The sequence below is a fragment of the Passer domesticus genome, chromosome Z (assembly GCF_036417665.1).
Source record: "Passer domesticus isolate bPasDom1 chromosome Z, bPasDom1.hap1, whole genome shotgun sequence".
Lineage (NCBI taxonomy): Eukaryota > Metazoa > Chordata > Aves > Passeriformes > Passeridae > Passer > Passer domesticus.
The window spans coordinates 11,543,477-11,560,636 of record NC_087512.1 but is presented as its reverse complement, the minus strand read 5'-3'; the positions used below and the strand labels follow the sequence as shown (position 1 = coordinate 11,560,636).

The 17,160-nt window shown below is 33.6% G+C and overlaps 1 protein-coding gene across 11 annotated transcripts in view; it reads left to right on the top strand.

Moving 5' to 3' along the window:
• PRLR (prolactin receptor) overlaps nt 1-17,160 on the top strand; it is a 155,532-nt gene that overhangs the window by 9,750 nt on the left and 128,622 nt on the right. For 8 of the 11 annotated variants that reach the window (XM_064403800.1, XM_064403801.1, XM_064403799.1 and 5 more), the window contains 2 exons: nt 10,766-10,858; nt 12,271-12,358. The gene's annotated coding sequence lies outside the window, so the exon portion shown is untranslated. Of the gene's footprint in view, nt 1-2,050; nt 2,226-5,937; nt 6,083-10,765; nt 10,859-12,270; nt 12,359-17,160 lie in introns of those variants that run through there. The other 3 variants (XM_064403804.1, XM_064403805.1, XM_064403803.1) reach the window with 2 other exon arrangements.

Below are 17,160 nucleotides of genomic sequence, written 5' to 3'. Positions count from 1 at the left end.
GTTGAAATTTAAGACACTACAGAAATACACCTTCTTTAAACATTTTCTGGGTCACTTCTAAGTGAAATAGTCTGTTATCTTCTTTTCTGTTGTCTGTTGTTATGTATCATTTGGATTTGTTTGTGCAAAGGAAAATAATGACTATATTTTTATTAAATATCTCTAGCTTACTTCTCTTGAAATAGAGGAAGTAGCATTGTTTTCCTCATGAGAGTTTTTGACATTTAGATAATTTGTTTCTTTTATCCTCTTCACTTCTGATTTTTGTGAGCTACTACTTCCAGCCTTTTTGTAAGATAAAAGTAGGTACTTCCATCCTGTGTATAACATGTCAGCATGTAGAACAGCGTCTCCTAGGAGTATAGTTTTTCAGTAATTTTAACTTCTTGTTTTGTTGAACTGTGTAATTTATTGTACTCTGTCTGAATTACACAACAGAAACTTTTAAAAATTATTCTTTTTTTCCATTCATCTTTATAGCATTTGTTTTCTCTGTGATGAACATATCCTCATCAGTGAAGAAAACTTTATTGTTGATAATTTGTTTTCAGGTAGGATCCCTTAGACTGTCCAAAGTACGCAGGTGTGGTTCAGCCATGGCTTATGATGCCATAAATTTTAATGTGGAATTTAACAAGCAGAAAAAACCGCATGTTTTGCAAGGTGGTAAACTGCAGGAAATTCAGGACAAATAATGGAAGAATAAATGCTGTAATTACTAAATAGGTGTCAAATCTGTATAAGTAGTTAGTTAATTGTAATTACAGTTTGGTTTAGCAAGAGATATTTGGAGATACTTATGTTACTTAAAGGAGAAAGCAGTTTGGAGTTGAGGTTTAATTTTGGTTTTAATTTTGAGGTTTTAAATTTTGGTTTTAATCCAAATCCAGTCATAATCAGTAAAATACATATTATAGAGACCTAAGATGAATGATAATGCTTAGGAAAAATTCTTACAGGATTCTGTTAATCTGTTGAGAGTTCACTTGTCCACTTACTTTTTAACATTCTGGGCTAAGGGGTAGTGGCCATAACCTTTAAGCATGCCATTTAGAAATTTATGCTAACTTATAATGGTGATCCATATTTTATTTTTCCAAAAGTTAATCCTGTCATAAGACAGTGGTTCCCAATTACTCAAATAAGAAAATTACAGTTTTTATCTTCATCCTCAATGTGATGCTGACCCTGTCTGGCTGGTGTCTTGTCGCCATTTAGACTCTGGACTATTTCCATGTAGTTGAAAGAGTTGCCTCAGTTTCTAAGCTTGTTTTCAGAGCTGAAGCATAAAACTTTAAAAGGGAAAAATGGAGAGAGAGAGAGAGCAAAAATGTAAATTATTTAATTTCTTAATTTGTATTCATTGCCCTTGTATGGGTCAAGAAGTTAAGACAGCTGTAGATAGTATGCCATACTATTCCTTTTGCAAGCCTTATTTATCCTTGTGTTTTAGATAATCAAGTGTAGTGTGTATTCCACATATAGTCTGTTTACATTTTTGATACATTTTGAATTACATTTTGATGCTGTAATTGTAGTTCTCTGGAATAGTGTTTCAGAAATAAATGGAGTATTTATTCAAACACTGTGGTGTGAAAGAGCAAAACTACTAAACACAAAAAATAGTAGAAGACCCACTGTTATACTTACGAGTTACCTTTCAGACCCTAGCTGTATCTTACCAATATTTCTCCAGCCTGTGCTTTCTGTTCTAATCGTGTTTTCCTCCTCCAAACTCAACTGATACTACTATAAATTTTACTGACCACTGTTCCTGTGAGCTTACTCAGAAAGCATACTAGCTTAATTTCTACCAGCTTTTGTTTTCTCTTATGCAAGACCTGCTTATTGTCCTTCACATTTCTTTCTGCTATCCCTCCTCAGTTTCTAAGTTGTCTATTTCTTCATTGGAGAGAGGACATTTTTTTCTGGTTTACTCTGTTGAGATTCCATTTCTTTTCATGTGCATTTCATATTTCAGAAATACTAGAAGACCATAAATTCTTACATATGTTAATCAGTCTGTAAAACTAGTTTGTTTTCCCACAAGGGTTTTGTATTACAGGTGCCTGGATATGGCAGTTGGGGTGAAAATGGTGGGGCTCTGTTGACAGTTGGACTGGATGATCTTGAAAGTCTCTTCCAACCCTGATGATTCTGTGATGTATGAATTTAAGTAGAAGTCCTAATCTAAATTTATAGGATACCTCCACAAAAGAAAGAAGGTAATGTGTGATTTTATGAGAAATAATTCTGCCTTACAATTATAGAGTCTAGCAAATGCTATCAGCAGCTCTTTAACAATCTGCTGATCTACAGCAGCCAGAAAAAAATGTTTACAACGAATAAGTTATGTGTAATATTTAACTTGGTGATCAAAGAAATTAAGCCTAAGGTCCTAAAATGCCATGCCTATGATTTTGTGAAGTAGCTGTCATTACTGACAGCTTAAAAATGCAGGTATATCACTGTTACTATTTTGTTAAGATAAACAGAAATCTGCTAGCAAACTGCTTAATGGACCTGGATTTATCACAGTGTTCTCAAAAACTAGCAAGGTATGATAAGCATTTTCTTATGTAATATGAAACACACATTTTGTATTGATGGCACATTGAAAGCTTGGAATCATTTCAGCACCTTCAAGCCAGCAAGTATGTAAAGCAGTAAGATAAAATCATTAATAATCAAGTTCAGGATAGAGATTACACAACCATTAGTGAAGTAATTCTCATTAAAGTAGTTTTTCTGGATAGGATGTGCCTCACAGAACAGGAATGCCACTTTCCCAGAGCATGTCAGCAATGAGTAGTAACCCTGAACGTGAGCAAATTGGAGCAAGAGTTTCTGATTATTTTTCTTTGCAGGGAAAAAAAAAAATCACCATTTTTTCTAGAATCTTAGGTGTGAAGCTGTGTGGGAAAAAAATCAGTAAAATAATAAAATAGATGAAGCACAGGCCTTTTAGTTCAAACTCCACTCATAAGCAATAAAAAATAAAATGTTTTGAGAGACAAAAAAGAATTAAAGGAAGTGGGTTCTATTTGTTTAGCTGGAGAACATTGATATATTTCCTTACTCAGTCCTTAAAATGTCAGTAACATAAAAATCTAAGAAAGGATTAATGATGAATTATTTTAATGGGAAAATGACCACATTTGCCATCTCAATATCCCAGTCATATAGACTTAGAGGTTTAAACTGACCTTGTTTTTCAAGCTCCAATAACATACCTGTTTATACTGTTATGGCTCCTGAGCAGAACAGATATGTAGTAGTTGGTTGTTGAGAAACAATGTAATCTGCTTATAAGCATTTATATTTTCTTCTATTATATTTGGCTACAGTGCTGTAACACTGAGTATGAAGATTTACTTTCAGTCAAGTTGTAAACTTGGGAATTTTTTTTCGTATATGTGAACAGTTTTATTTCTGTTCTTATACAACTTAGTATTTTTTTATTTGCAATTTTAAATTGGGTATAATATTAAATTCTGTCTATTTGGATTATGGGGCTTTTCCCCCCTAATTTGGGATCTTGTTCATTATTTAATCCATTTCATGCTCTTTTTTAAAAGAAAATAAAATCAAATGCTGTGACACAAAACACTAGTCCTTGAAACAAAATAACAGCAGCTAAATCGCTAGGAACCAGTTTGACTTGACATTATGATCAATATGCTGGGTCTCATTTGTAACAGGTGTGGTCCTTTTGTTGCTTGTATAGGCAGATTATGTGTTTAAATGAAGTAGAAAATTATATGTTGTGATTTATAGCTATTGCTAGTAATTATTGTTTATTCTATTGCCATGACTCAGAAATCCATTTATGATAGGAGTTAAATACAGAAGATGCTGATGCCTGAGAACATGTGTGGGGTGAAGGTTAAACCATATTTTCTAATTTGTTGTTTTTTCTTAGTTTAGCATTTGACTTTTAGCATGTGTTATTTAGTAGCATCTCATTAGTTGATGTAACTTGGGACTAATTCTCAGTGTGCTATGTACAGCTGGATACTGAGCTATCAATTTATCTTATTGTCCTTACAAAAACAGGATGTAGCGTATTGTTTAACTGAGGGACAATCTCTGAAATCACATCTTAAACTAGCAGTTGTAGCAAATAGAGACCATATATTTGTTGTTGCCTAAACTATGCTGCATTGGTGATCTTGCCCTGAAGTCTTTTCATTGGTCTTAAGTTTAATATGTTTGTTACAATTTCATAGCACCATAGAATGGTTTGGGGTGGAAGGGACCTTAAAAACCATCTAGTTCCAACCCCCTGCAACTGAATTGTTTTACATCATTGGAAGTGGATATGGTGTTGCCATTTTTTCTTTAATTTTAAGTTAGACTACAAGATATTTTCCATAAAACAAGTTAAACTGTAAAAGAATAATCCGTCTAATGCTCTCCTGTCACTTTTTGTGTATTGTCCATTTCTCACTTTGATCCCATTTTGGTCATTCTGAAAGAATGTTTTTGCCTTACACAGTCTTAAAATTTTACCTATGCTTTTGCTGTTAAATAACTTTTTGTATATACCTTAGCTTCTTAATTTCCTTTGAATGTTTATATATGAAATGCTAAATTAAATATTATTATGAATAGACATGGTTTTACATATTTTTGGTATGTTTTTTCTTGGTTGATTTTAGTTTAATTTTCTCTAATGGAAAGTTCATTAACTCCCTGATTTTTTTCAATAATATGGGATTTTTTTACTCATCTGCCAAAACATTTTGGAAGCAGATGATGTGATTATAAAAGCAAATGTGTATATGCATTATGGTGGGATTTTTTTTTTAACAGTGATAGATCATATGTGTAAATGTTTTCAATATTTCAGAATAAATTTTAGTGAATATATCTATTTTTATGTGTGTATGTATCTATGTATATGTAAGCATATGTAACTCATGTATATACATACATAGTATGTATATACATACCTTTTATGCTAAGCTGATTTATAAATCTGTAGGTTAGAATTGTGAGAAAATACTCACCATTACCAGTTTACTGCTACAGATTGTTATTTTAGGTCTCTCAAAGAATCACCAGCAAAGGTGGTGGCCAAGGCAGGTTTAATATTTAAGTGACAGTGCAACAAAGTTCATCAGCAAGATTCATTCTACTTATTCAATGGTTAAAGCACACACAGGAAAAAAATGGACTAGAACCTAAAATCAATCTACCTAAAACTAAAACCAACTAAAAATTACCTGCGTGTAGGCTAGAGATGGAAAAAGGGCAAGGATAGGAAAGGATTAAGGATAAAATGAGTAAGAGAGACAGTCCTGTAGGGTCCCAAGATTTGGACTAGACCACTTGGCCCAGACTTGACCAATTAATTAAGCCTAAATGTTTTAACAGCATATAAACTTAATAGCACATTTAACTGATATTTAAATAACCTATCAAAAGATTTTATATAATTTAATGCAAGCACAATGGTCATTCACCTCAGGCCAGCTTCCTTACAAACCCAAATTACTTAACAATCTATGAGAGCAACAGTAGTTGTACATTTGCTTTAGCTTATTCACACTTGCACCCATGCAGAACTGAAGGTGTATGTACAAGGTAATCACTTGTGAAAAATTTCCCTCAAGGCCCGGGAAATACTCACGTTGGATGCTTTTGCATCTTCTCAACAGGCTGAGCCTCAAGGAGTGGGGTTATCAGCCCAGGATCCATTGTTGTTCACTGGTTCTCCAAGTGACTTGCTGAGAGGTGCCCCACTCAGAGGAATTTGCTGATCACAGACCACTGCAGGCCAGAAGAGCTCAGAATTATTCATGAGGTTACAAAAGACCTCTAAGATCATCACCTTCAACCTCTGACTGGTCACCTCCTTGTTGCTAGACCATGGCACTTAGTGCCACATCAGATTGTTTCTTTAACGCCTTCAGGAATAGTGATTCCACAAACTCCCTGGACAGTTAATTCCAGTCCAACAATCTGTTCTGAGAAGAAATTCCTTCTGAGAGGACAAGTCTGCCTGGGACCACTGTTTCTAGAGTTGTAAGAGAATTGGCTTAAGTCATAATGATCTTCAGTCTTGGCCACAATTCAGGTAGTAACTTCAGTTACAAAAATGTTGTTCCACTGAAGGTGTTATTCAGACAAGAAAAATATGTTTCCAAAGTGGTTTGTGCTACACAGCACAAGTTCTTGGGAGCAGACAGTATTTCTAATAAGCTCAAGAGCTTAGTCCAGGTGCTGTTTGTCAAGGCTGAGGCCTAATGAGCAATTCTGAGATCACATTGCAGCAAGGGGAATGCACCACCACACTTGCTCAATATTTTTTGCTTACTGCATAAGAAAGACATATTTTAAAAGATACATTTTAAAAAATGAAAATGGGAATGACATGCAATTTGCAATTACTTTTCTTGGCCCTGAGAGAAAGTCTTTATCTTAACTTAAACAGTAGTCACTGTCAAAAGAGGAAAGAACAATAATATTGGAAAGGGAAAATTAATTTTGAACTGGCATAAGAATCTGCTTTTTTTCAAATTTGCTGAGGGTTTTTTACAATAATACTATATTGGTGTTGGGAAAGAAGTAATGGCTTCTACTGTCTTTTAAATATTTTAAGTTATTAACTGGTACAAGAATGACTTGGTACTCTGTGTATGCAGAGAATAACCTGCTCTATGAGATGATGGACTGTCTGTTAATTATTTCTTCCTTTAGTGAGGTGCATGATTTTTAAATCACGGGAAAACATGATGCAGGCACAGCTATAAAAAGTGATTATTTTCTAAATTAATAAGGAATTGTATATGTGTAAGACTACTAAGTTAGCCTCTGAGGAACACAAAAAGCAGAAGTAGTATGTGCTAAACACTAAGCAAAATGTATTTCCTGCCCTTCATGCACAGTCTCTCCCAATTACTGGAATTAATATTCCTATCAGGCAAACACAGCCATGCAGTCCCGGAATGATTAGATAAATAATTGGATACAGAAGTATAAGTCAATACAAATGAATTTCCATTGACTTCCTTTACTCTTTATTTGCATGAACAAATTAGATGGTGATTTTATATTCTAATGGTCAAGTCTAAATGGCTTTGAGTAATGTTTTATTTATAGAACACTTGGTTGCCCATAAGGTGAGTTAAAGTGCAAATTGAGGTCAGGATTAAGACTGACTGTTTCCAAGCTGGTAGAAGTATATACCTAGACCTGGCTACCGAGTTGGTAGCCAGGTCTAGGTATATACTAATAAAGTGTGCTGGTAAGAGGAGTTTTGCTGCTGTACCTCAGACTGTCCCCCATATGTGATGAGTCAGAATTTGTTCTTGGAATCTGAAGAAATGTTTGCAGTTATGGAGTCAAAACCGAATTGGATAACATAATGATGACAAATCTCAATCCATGAAGTATTTGGTCTTGATTTTGAAGAGGTGTATCAATGTATGAGTGGGCTATGTCCTAGGCAGCTTCCTCTAAATACTGAGAAGCATTTTTGGAGTATGATTGATATGATGAACTAGATCCACTCAGGAAGAGTTATTTTGTGAACACTGAAAGCTGAAGAGGTGTTTGTAAAATCAACAGTGATTATGGTATATATGATGCACTTTTTATATTACACGTGAGGTTTACTTCCTATAACCATAGCTTTTTTTTCCTAAATTCATCTTTTTCTTTTCATTTTATTTAAGTCTGCTTGGAGTAACAGCAGAACCAAAGGGGTGACATGAAACATTTTTATCATTTAACTAATCCTCTCTAGCAATATCAGAACTAGTTATTGATAAGTTAATCATATCAGAGTGATCTGTAGATAATGCCAGTTGCTCTTCAGACATCAAGTGGGCTAAGGCTTTGTGGCAGTTAATATTAGAAATAATTCATGTTAGTTTAAGTCCTCAGTTGCATTTAATTATAGATTTGTTTGTGAAAAAAACAGGTGCACTTTTTCTCATCTCTGTTAATTTGTATTAACTCTCTGTTAATTTGTATTTCTCATCTCTGTATATTTGAAATATGCAGCAGAAGTTTTCTGCACTGCACAGTTTTCAAAAGTTTTGTACATGTAATCGCTCAATTTTTCATAATTTGTCAGCCATTGAGTAATCTTCTCCAATCTTTGAGACAGCAGTGAGAAAAACTGTGCATCTCTGTCTTTGCAGATAACATTATTTGCATTCATTATTATCACAATAGATAAATAGTTTGTGGGTGAATTACACTGCAGATCCATCATCATTACACTTCCAAGTGTAATGGGACAGAAATTTGGCTCTTAGCCATCATAATGACATGGCTTAACTAATATGATCAGTCTTGAAGCAAATTGAATCAAAATTTTCTTTCCCTAGGGAATAGAATTCCCAAGGTATGTTCTAGGCAGCTGATATGATAAATTATTAAATACTTTTTTGTGCCATCCTTGTACCTTTCACAGAAGGAGATCTAAGGAGCAGCTTGTTCATTTTTTCCTTCTTTGGGTTTTCCATTAGTGTATCTTCTCCAAGATAGTGAGTGCTAATTCCAGTAAAATATCCTCATAAAAGGGAAGTCACCTCTTCTGGAAGTGCAGTTTTGTTGAGTTTTTTGGACTTTGCTACAAACCTTTCCAAAATTCAGGTCTGCTGAAAACTGAGCCTGTCTTACTTAAATAAAGAAGAAATCATATGGAAAGGAGCTGTACTGCAAGAGCATAGCTTATGTATTGCATGTATGAAAGCTAACATATGAGGCAGGAGGTATCCTGCTGCTTCATATTAAAAAAGTTAAAGTTAAGCCACTTTCCTTTACAACTATAGCATTTCTGTCTCAAAAACAGGTTCCATGCAACTGAGATGATGAGTTTAAGAATGGAGTGAATGTAGAGCGTAGGATTGGGAGTCATTCAAGGGTCAAGAAAAAAGGAAGACAGTGGATGATAGAGAGTCACTCGTTTTGTGGGGGCAGCAGTAGTGACAGAAATTGGAAGAATGTAGTTTGCTAGTCAGAGTGAAAGGAAGTAGGCAACGAGAAATGAGGTGTGATAACAAAAAGGAATGTAAGAGACAGATTTGTAGTGTTCTGGAGATTTAAATAGAACAGCATAGGCAAAGCAAACTTGAAAATACTGTATTTCCTTCTGATAGTTCTTGTGATTAACTTGTGTAAGTAACAAGAGTTTCTTACCTATCACTAAAATTCAATTTTTTTTCTTCACTTGAGAATCCTTTATTTCTAACTAACTCGTATGCTTCATCACTGTGTGTCTTGCCTTTAGGTGCACCTAGCCTCTTACAGATGAGATGGCTACTGACCAGTTGTAAATATATTTATCCCTCTGCTTAGGAAGGGATGACTTCTCTAGTAACATTCAGAAGACTGACATAGGAAACAAATGCATTGTTGGAATATATATTAGCTCAAGTCTTTCTGGTTGTGTCACTATTTTACAGATAGTAAGAACATCAAGATTGCAAAAAATCAGTTGATACACAGCCAGCAAAATGGAAAAAATTGTTTGTGGGTTGGTTGTTTGGGGGATTTTTTTAGTTATTCATTTTATATTTCATTAGGAGGTCTTTAATAATTTCAGATCATTGAACATTACATTTCTGAACTTTCCAGATACTGATTACTGTACAGTTAATAATCTCAATATAACCTATTTTATTTTCAAGTTAACAGCACTGAAACTGCTGTAAGTATAAAATTCCTGGCATGGAGATCATTGTGTTATTTGGTTCTGAAAGTGAAAAAAGATACAATATGTTTAATACTGTTTAAACTTTCTCTTAATGTGAAAATTTAATAAATTTGTTGCACTGTGTTGAAATATGTTCATTGTATAAACAATATTTTGTTTTATAAACAACTCTAGAAGAGTCTCAAACTCTTCAGCAATGGAATATACCATTTAAAATTTGTAAAAATTTAGCAGCCTTCTCAATGCAATTAGAGAAATGAAGTCTACACGAAGTCTTAGTTTGTTTTAATCAGTTGCTAATACTGAGTTCCTAGTGTGAAATGATTAATTTTATTAACCAGAGACAATCACTTGATCTTTACACACATTTTACAGACTATATAAGACTCTGTAGATGATATTTCTCCACGTGCATCTAGAAAGGTGATGAAATTTTGAAAGTTCTAAATGGCATATGCCTTTGATGAAGAGTTTGAGATTCTGCTAAGACTGATTTTAAAACAAAACTGATTTTATAAGGCTTACTCTACTGGGAGAAAGGTGGGGTCAAAAATATGTCATGCTTCCTTGTAAGATGTACTGATCACAAAATCAACTTAATTCCTTTGTTGAAAAGGGGCAAAGTATGTCATGCCTTTCTAACTCTGCAATCCAAAAACATTCTCTTGCAGGAAAAGTATAAACAACAAATATACAGACAAGCAGGTAGTTAAACATGAATTACTACTGTAAAACTGTGAAGATTAGTGCAGATTTCTTGCTTATCTTAAAGTAGTTGTTGTAATGAACAGTAATTATGATAGAAAAATAGAAATTGGAACTGCAGTGATTGAAAATTTGTATGACAGATACATGGAGATGCTGGCAATTTGGGTTGTTTCAGTTTGCTATTACTTCTGATAATTACCTCAGCACACTTGAAAAGGCATCATTAAGTATGACAAAAAGAAAAATCTGTCATCATCACATTAAAGATTACATTCTCTAATGCTGAAAGCTACATCGGTTTTTAGAAAATAGAAAATTTTATGTCTAATTTTAGTGTCTGTGTCTAGTGGTCCCTTTTTAACCTGTGCTTAACTTTCCTTTCAGGAAAAGGAGCCTGAAAGAATACATAGAGATTTTGAAACAAGAAGTGTGAAACAAATCCTTCTCCTGCTCAGGCCCCCAGCTGTGCAACATGATGTAAGTTATTTAACCATTTTGTCTCTTTTTTTCCTATGTAGACAATGAAAACATACTATTTTCTGTATGTTTAATAATGCTTTGTTTTGATTAAATTCATTACAATCATGGTGAAAATTTAATTTTAAAATTAAATTTAATTTAGTAGATACAAATGATGTTAAAAAACATGAGACATTTCGGAAAAAAATATCAATTGAAACCTTACTTCATTACTTTTTCAGCTAAAAATTAATTAGACTTGTAATACTTTGACAGATTATTCCAGCTGACCTAACCTTGAGGCATGTGTGACTGTTAATTGTTACTTTCTTTGCATTGTTAGTTTGTGCTTTTACAATATTGTCAGCATTTAGAAAGTAAATGTTCTTGTTGGCTGAATTTCTGTAATCTTGTTGTGCTGTTTAAATAATTTAATCCTTTTATAGAGAATATGGGGAGATAGCAGAGTCCTTAGAAGAAAATAAACATTTAATTCTCTGTGTGAATCAGAAAAGTCTGACAAGTTTCAGTTCAGTATCCATGTTAACACAGTATTAGCACAGAATCTGTCTCACAAATACAGTCTTTCAACTGATCTATATTACGGTATGATTAACATACATCCATAGTAACTTAAGAAAATAGATAATCGGATTTTTAGAGGAATTTCTTGGCTACCTAGATTGGTGAAACCCTCTCTGCAAAAAAAGAGGGGAAATAAATAAGTTGTTTAAGAACATGAAGTGGGGATTTGGAATCCTGAGTAGCCTGCATTTGAAGGAAGTGTTCATAGCTCTAATGATTCTCAGTTAACTAAGACAGGTGTTACCTCCATGTGTGCTAGGAAAGCCATTCACTGAAGTCCTCACTGTAATAAAGTATCAATTGTGATCAGTATGTTATTTGGAACTTGGTTTTTAGTGTAACTTTGTTTTCCATACATTAGTGTTAGTACAAATATATTTTAACATGATTTCTATCTTCATTCTTACATGACTATTGTAGGAACATAAGGACTTGGGGAGTAGGTGTGAGCATGAACTACCATGTGAGAATCTTGCTTTGAGTCATGAACTAACTTTGAGTGTGCTTGTGTTCTTTTTGATCACTGTCTTTTCCTGTTTCTTATTCCTTCTTCTGTTGCAGGAAGGCCTATGTTGCTTTAGCTTTGCTGTTATCCTGCCCAGTATTCTTCCAAAAGGAATGAACTTGAAATTTTTGTCATTTATTCATTATTAATTATTTTAAAAGAATTTTAAGTTTAGATTTGTCATATCAGTCATTATTCTTTTTTAAGCATTTGCAGTTATTTCTGTGTTTTGCAGCTGAAAAAGCACTTAACGAAAATTAAGAAATTCATTAAATTTTAAGGTAGTTGTGAAAATTAGCTTCCTTTCCTAACTATAGTCCTTTTCTTTTCATTTGTACAGACATAAAATACATGATGTCAGCACAACTGTGTTTGCAACTGTCACCTGTTTCAAAGAATTTTGTAAGAATTAACTCTGGGGGTTTGCCGTAAGTACTTTGTCTAATACTGTTAGCTTTCTTTCTAAATGTAGTTGTATTTCTTATAAAAGTCTAACTCCTACCTGAAACTTCTTCATCATTAGGGCTTAAAATGCCTAATTAATGGTTTGGTTGTATATTAACATTATTTTTTAAATGTGTAAAATATTGTATAACGGTGATTTCACTGAGCATTGATAATGCAAACTGCTCATAGTCTTTACAGACTGAACACTCTTTTTAAAAATAATTCAGTCTGTCATTTTCCAAAAGCCCGTTAGTTTCATTATATTTTCAATGTGCCCATTTTGTGTGGTTCAGTCACCTGCGTAAATAACAACTTTCTCAGAACTCAAATGAGCAAGTAATTACTAACAATTTTGTATAAGCATTATTTTATTCAAAATAGATTTTCACAATTTTACTTAAAAACATGAACCACGAGAAGACTACAGTACAAATGGTATTCAACAAATGTTCTTCAATTAACTGTGGTTATGCTACTATGCCTGCTAGATCTTGCTGATCACTGTACTGTCTTAGCATTTAAGAAAATTGGTATTGTCTCTCTTACTGCATTCTTTCAATGGTACCAGTTTACTTTTTAGTTATGTATGTATTTATTTATTTATTTAGTATGTAATCTGTAGGAAAACAAGTTAAATTATACATTCTGCTTTTTTTCTGAAAGCAATAGAATTCATAGTTTTTCCAACTTCCCAGGGCTAAAATTACAAATGTGGGCCAGTCAGATTGAACTCTTCATCGTTTGTTGGGAGTTTAAAAACAAAACTAAGCAAAGCAAAAAGACCCCCCTAAACCCCACAATAATATTCTTCACATTTTAAGCCACTGTTCCTCAAGATGGAAGGTCAGTGTCATGGCAAATTGTCCTCATAGTTGTGCTGGCCTGATCTTTTTTGTCATGTAAGCTTGTACACTTGAAGTATTTGAAAATGAAAATTAAAAACTGATGTACAACTATATTCAATAGGAAAACAATTATATGAGTGGAGTGATGTATTCTTGGTGACCTGTGTTGCTTAGAAACAAACTGCTGTTTTGTCAATTGATTAAATCCTTGTCTTCTAAATGTTTTTTACTGGAAAGTCCATTGCAATGCCTGACTCAGGCTCGGACATTCCTCCATTAACCATGAGGTCAAGCTACTATCTGCTTCTTTCCTCTCTTCAGTCTCGCTTCCTCTCAGCTAGAATGACTCAGACACCTGTCAGTGAGCATTTCTTACATAAAGTTTCATTTATTAGTACTGAATTAACCTGGTGCAAGTTGAGTTAGAGCACACATGATCGCATAGTGCATTTCTGTTACGTTACCTAGTGCACACAAGAAAAGAAAAAAAAAGCATTTTGCTTTCATATTAAATTAGTTGATATGTGGCTAGGTAAGTCATCTACCACCAGAAACTTACCCTGTCAGCATTCTTTGAACAAATTTAAACCAATGAAGTAATTTGATATGGTATCTATTCTACGTGTTGTAGTACTGCATGCTTTTGGTAAAGTGCAAGAAATTATCTAGCTAGATTTACTGTCTCAGTGTGGATTTTTTTCTCTTAGTCACCGAAGAATATTTCTAGAATCACAGCTTCCATGTTTAGCTACAGATCTGATGCATTTGTTTTCTATTCGTTCACATTTTATCTTAATTATTGTAAAATCCTTTTCTCAAACTAAAAAACATAGCCATATGTATTTATGTAAAATATTGCTGCAGTGTGTAGTTTCTCACCATCTCATTTCTATATCCACCTTTAAACTTGTTCCCAAACTTCTCACTTTATACCCCAGGTGGTCCCTCCCTTTCTATGCTAGCAATTATTGCCCTCTTTTTAAATTTTGAAGTGGTAATTTTTTGCTTTCTCTCATGTTGTGTTTCGCACTTGATATGAATTTATATAAACATTGAGTAATTCCCTTACATTCCATGGCTTCTTACTCCATGACTTTTGCTCCGTGCACTCACTAATTCATGAACTGAGTTTCAGAAGGCTTCAATCTACTTAGGGAATGTCCTTGAAGTAAGTAATAGTAACAAGCTTAACAGAAGTAAGAGTGTCTGGAAGATCTTGACAGCTTTTATTTTTTTCCCCACAATGACCTATAGAAAATAGCATTAAATAATGTATTTTCAGGTGGGATATACCTTAAACCTGGACATCATATGTGTTTCTGGGTACTGTGGTAACTGCTGTTGTGTTGTCAGGGAAACAGCCTTGTGCTCAGTAGGCAAAACCAATGAGGATTAAGCAAAGCTATAATATAGCTAAGTCCCTGTGACCTTAGCAGGATCAAGATCTGTCAGTTCTTCACTTTGCAAGTGTCCCTCAAGAGTGAGGGAGATATGCACAAGTAAAAGCATAACGGCAGTGTGCCTGGTATAAATATCAGACTTGGAGTATTCTAAGAAGTGAATGCATTTCTCAGTTAGATGGATTAAAAGACTCCGTTTGTGTAAGTAAAATCTTTATAAACTAAATGATAGAAAAGTTTTTGTGTGAGCTATGAATGTGGAAGAGATAATTAAATTATGATGAACTCTGGAGTCTCTTTTATCTTTGTTGAAAATTCACACAAAATTATACCAATATAAAAGAACATTAAAGTCACAGGGATAAGAAATAAAGTTTATAGCACTCTGGGATGTGGAGTAGTTTCCAACAGTTTTCAGCACAGTGTTCTTCTTTAGTAGTAAATATTGATGCATATGTTACTAAAGTAAATCTCCAGTATAGACATATTATTTCATTCCAGTTTTTTGTATTAAAAGAAGTTAAATTTTTTCTGCTTAAGCATTAAATTATTTTTTGCTTTTTCTAATGCAGAATAGAATATTACACATTAGTTGAATTTTCATTAAAAAAAAGAATGAAGGAGCAGCTACATATGATGTGGTTTGGCAGTCTCTGGAGTTTATTGTTCTTCTTGTATTGTTGTGTAACACCAAATGTGATTTAATGTCTTTGTTAATTAGTCCTAAGTTTTAATTATTAATCTGCATGTATCAACCCTTATGTTTTTTTAAGTATCTCCTGTGTTACATGTCCATTATAAAAAAAAAAAAAAGAAAATCAGTTTTAGTTCATCTGCAGACAATGCCAGATGAACCTTTGTCAATACTAATACTTATCCGCTGTCATGAGAATGGAGCATCTGACAAAAAGCATGAAATTAAATGTATGATTATGGTAATGGGTTGATTTCTAACATTACCTTGTATGTGTTTTCTTTCTTAGTGCTTGGGTTTTACCTTTAGGTTAATCTAAACCTCTGGCCAAAGCCAGCGGATTTTGTTAATTTTGATTATTCTTTCCTCCCATCCCAGTCCTATTTATTAGTGCTCCTGAATTTCATTATTTTTTATATCAGGTTGTTTAAAATAACTGGGTGGTTTTCTCAAAATTATTGACTTTACCATTTCATCAAAGTTACAGAAAATTTCTGCATATAAGATACCTCTTATCAAAGTGAGTTCACGCTTTTTGCAGCATGTTTAAAGCCATTATAGAAATCTTGAAATTGACCTGATTTCATTGCTTCATTTCTGAGAGTAGCCACTTTCCTAATAAGATATTTCTATCAGAACATCAGGGGAATAAATGAAGCAAGAGGACAGTGAAGACTTGGCTGCTTCTGTGAGTTCAATATGATGTCAGCCTTCTTAGCTATGTAAAATGCACAATAGAAAAGTTAGAGATGAGAACATATTCAACACTTTAAATATTTAATGCTTACATATTTAAGAACAGAACAGCATCAAAGTTTTAGAATACATGCAGACGTTGACTTAAAAGACTGCAGCATAAGTTCTGGGTGAAAAATGCATTATGATGAGAGCCAGAATATTAATTTGCAAAGTTAAAGGATAAGGAAACTTGCCTTTCTAATTCTTATTTCTTCTTTTATTACTAATTTTTTACTTTTAGTTTTCATGTCAGGTACAGAGTTGAACACTTTTCTTAATATATTATCTACATCTCAAACTTTTTCTCCTTCTTCCATTTTTCCTAATTTTCACAAGTAAATCTATCCTTATTTTCTCTTGGCCCACCCTCTGTTAGAGCTCACTAATATGAATGACCTTGACTAAAGTAAGTAATCAGTAATGACTAATTCAGAAAACAATAAATAGGATCCAACTTTTTTTTTTTCTTTTCTTTAAACCAACTAACTAGTTTAACAGTGTTCCAGTAAATTACTTCATGTTATCTACTACCCTGCTGTTTTCTTGGATAATCTGCAGTCCTGAACAATTGTGATAGCAGCAGCAGCCTCCCCAGTTGTTTTGTTTCTGGACAAAGAGGCAGATCAGCCTTTCCTGGCTCATGGAGTGCATTAGGTGAATCCAGGACATGTCATCTTCCCTGTGCATGTGCTGTGCAACTGATCCATGAATGCATAACAAGTTTAAGATATTTCTGAAACTGTTGATTTCCAGTAGGCCATCTGTGCATGGCTCACAGCCACGTGTCCAGGTGTTCCAGCTTGTTTGGTAGATATCTGTTCTTCCATGTGAAATGCTGGCAAATACAGTTTCCTCATTCCATTTTAAATTACTGGTGTAACTTTGGTCCATCTATTCGAAATATAACGTACAATGGACATCTGTTTGATCAAATCCAGACATGAATTCAGAAGCAGACATTGGAAAAATATTAATGTGAAGTCACTTAATTCTATAGTATGAATATGGGGTAACCAGAACTAGACTTACAATACTCTAATCATGTCTGATTTTTCTTCCTCTTTCATCTTATTAGCTATTGACAGTGCTGTAAAATACAAGAACAG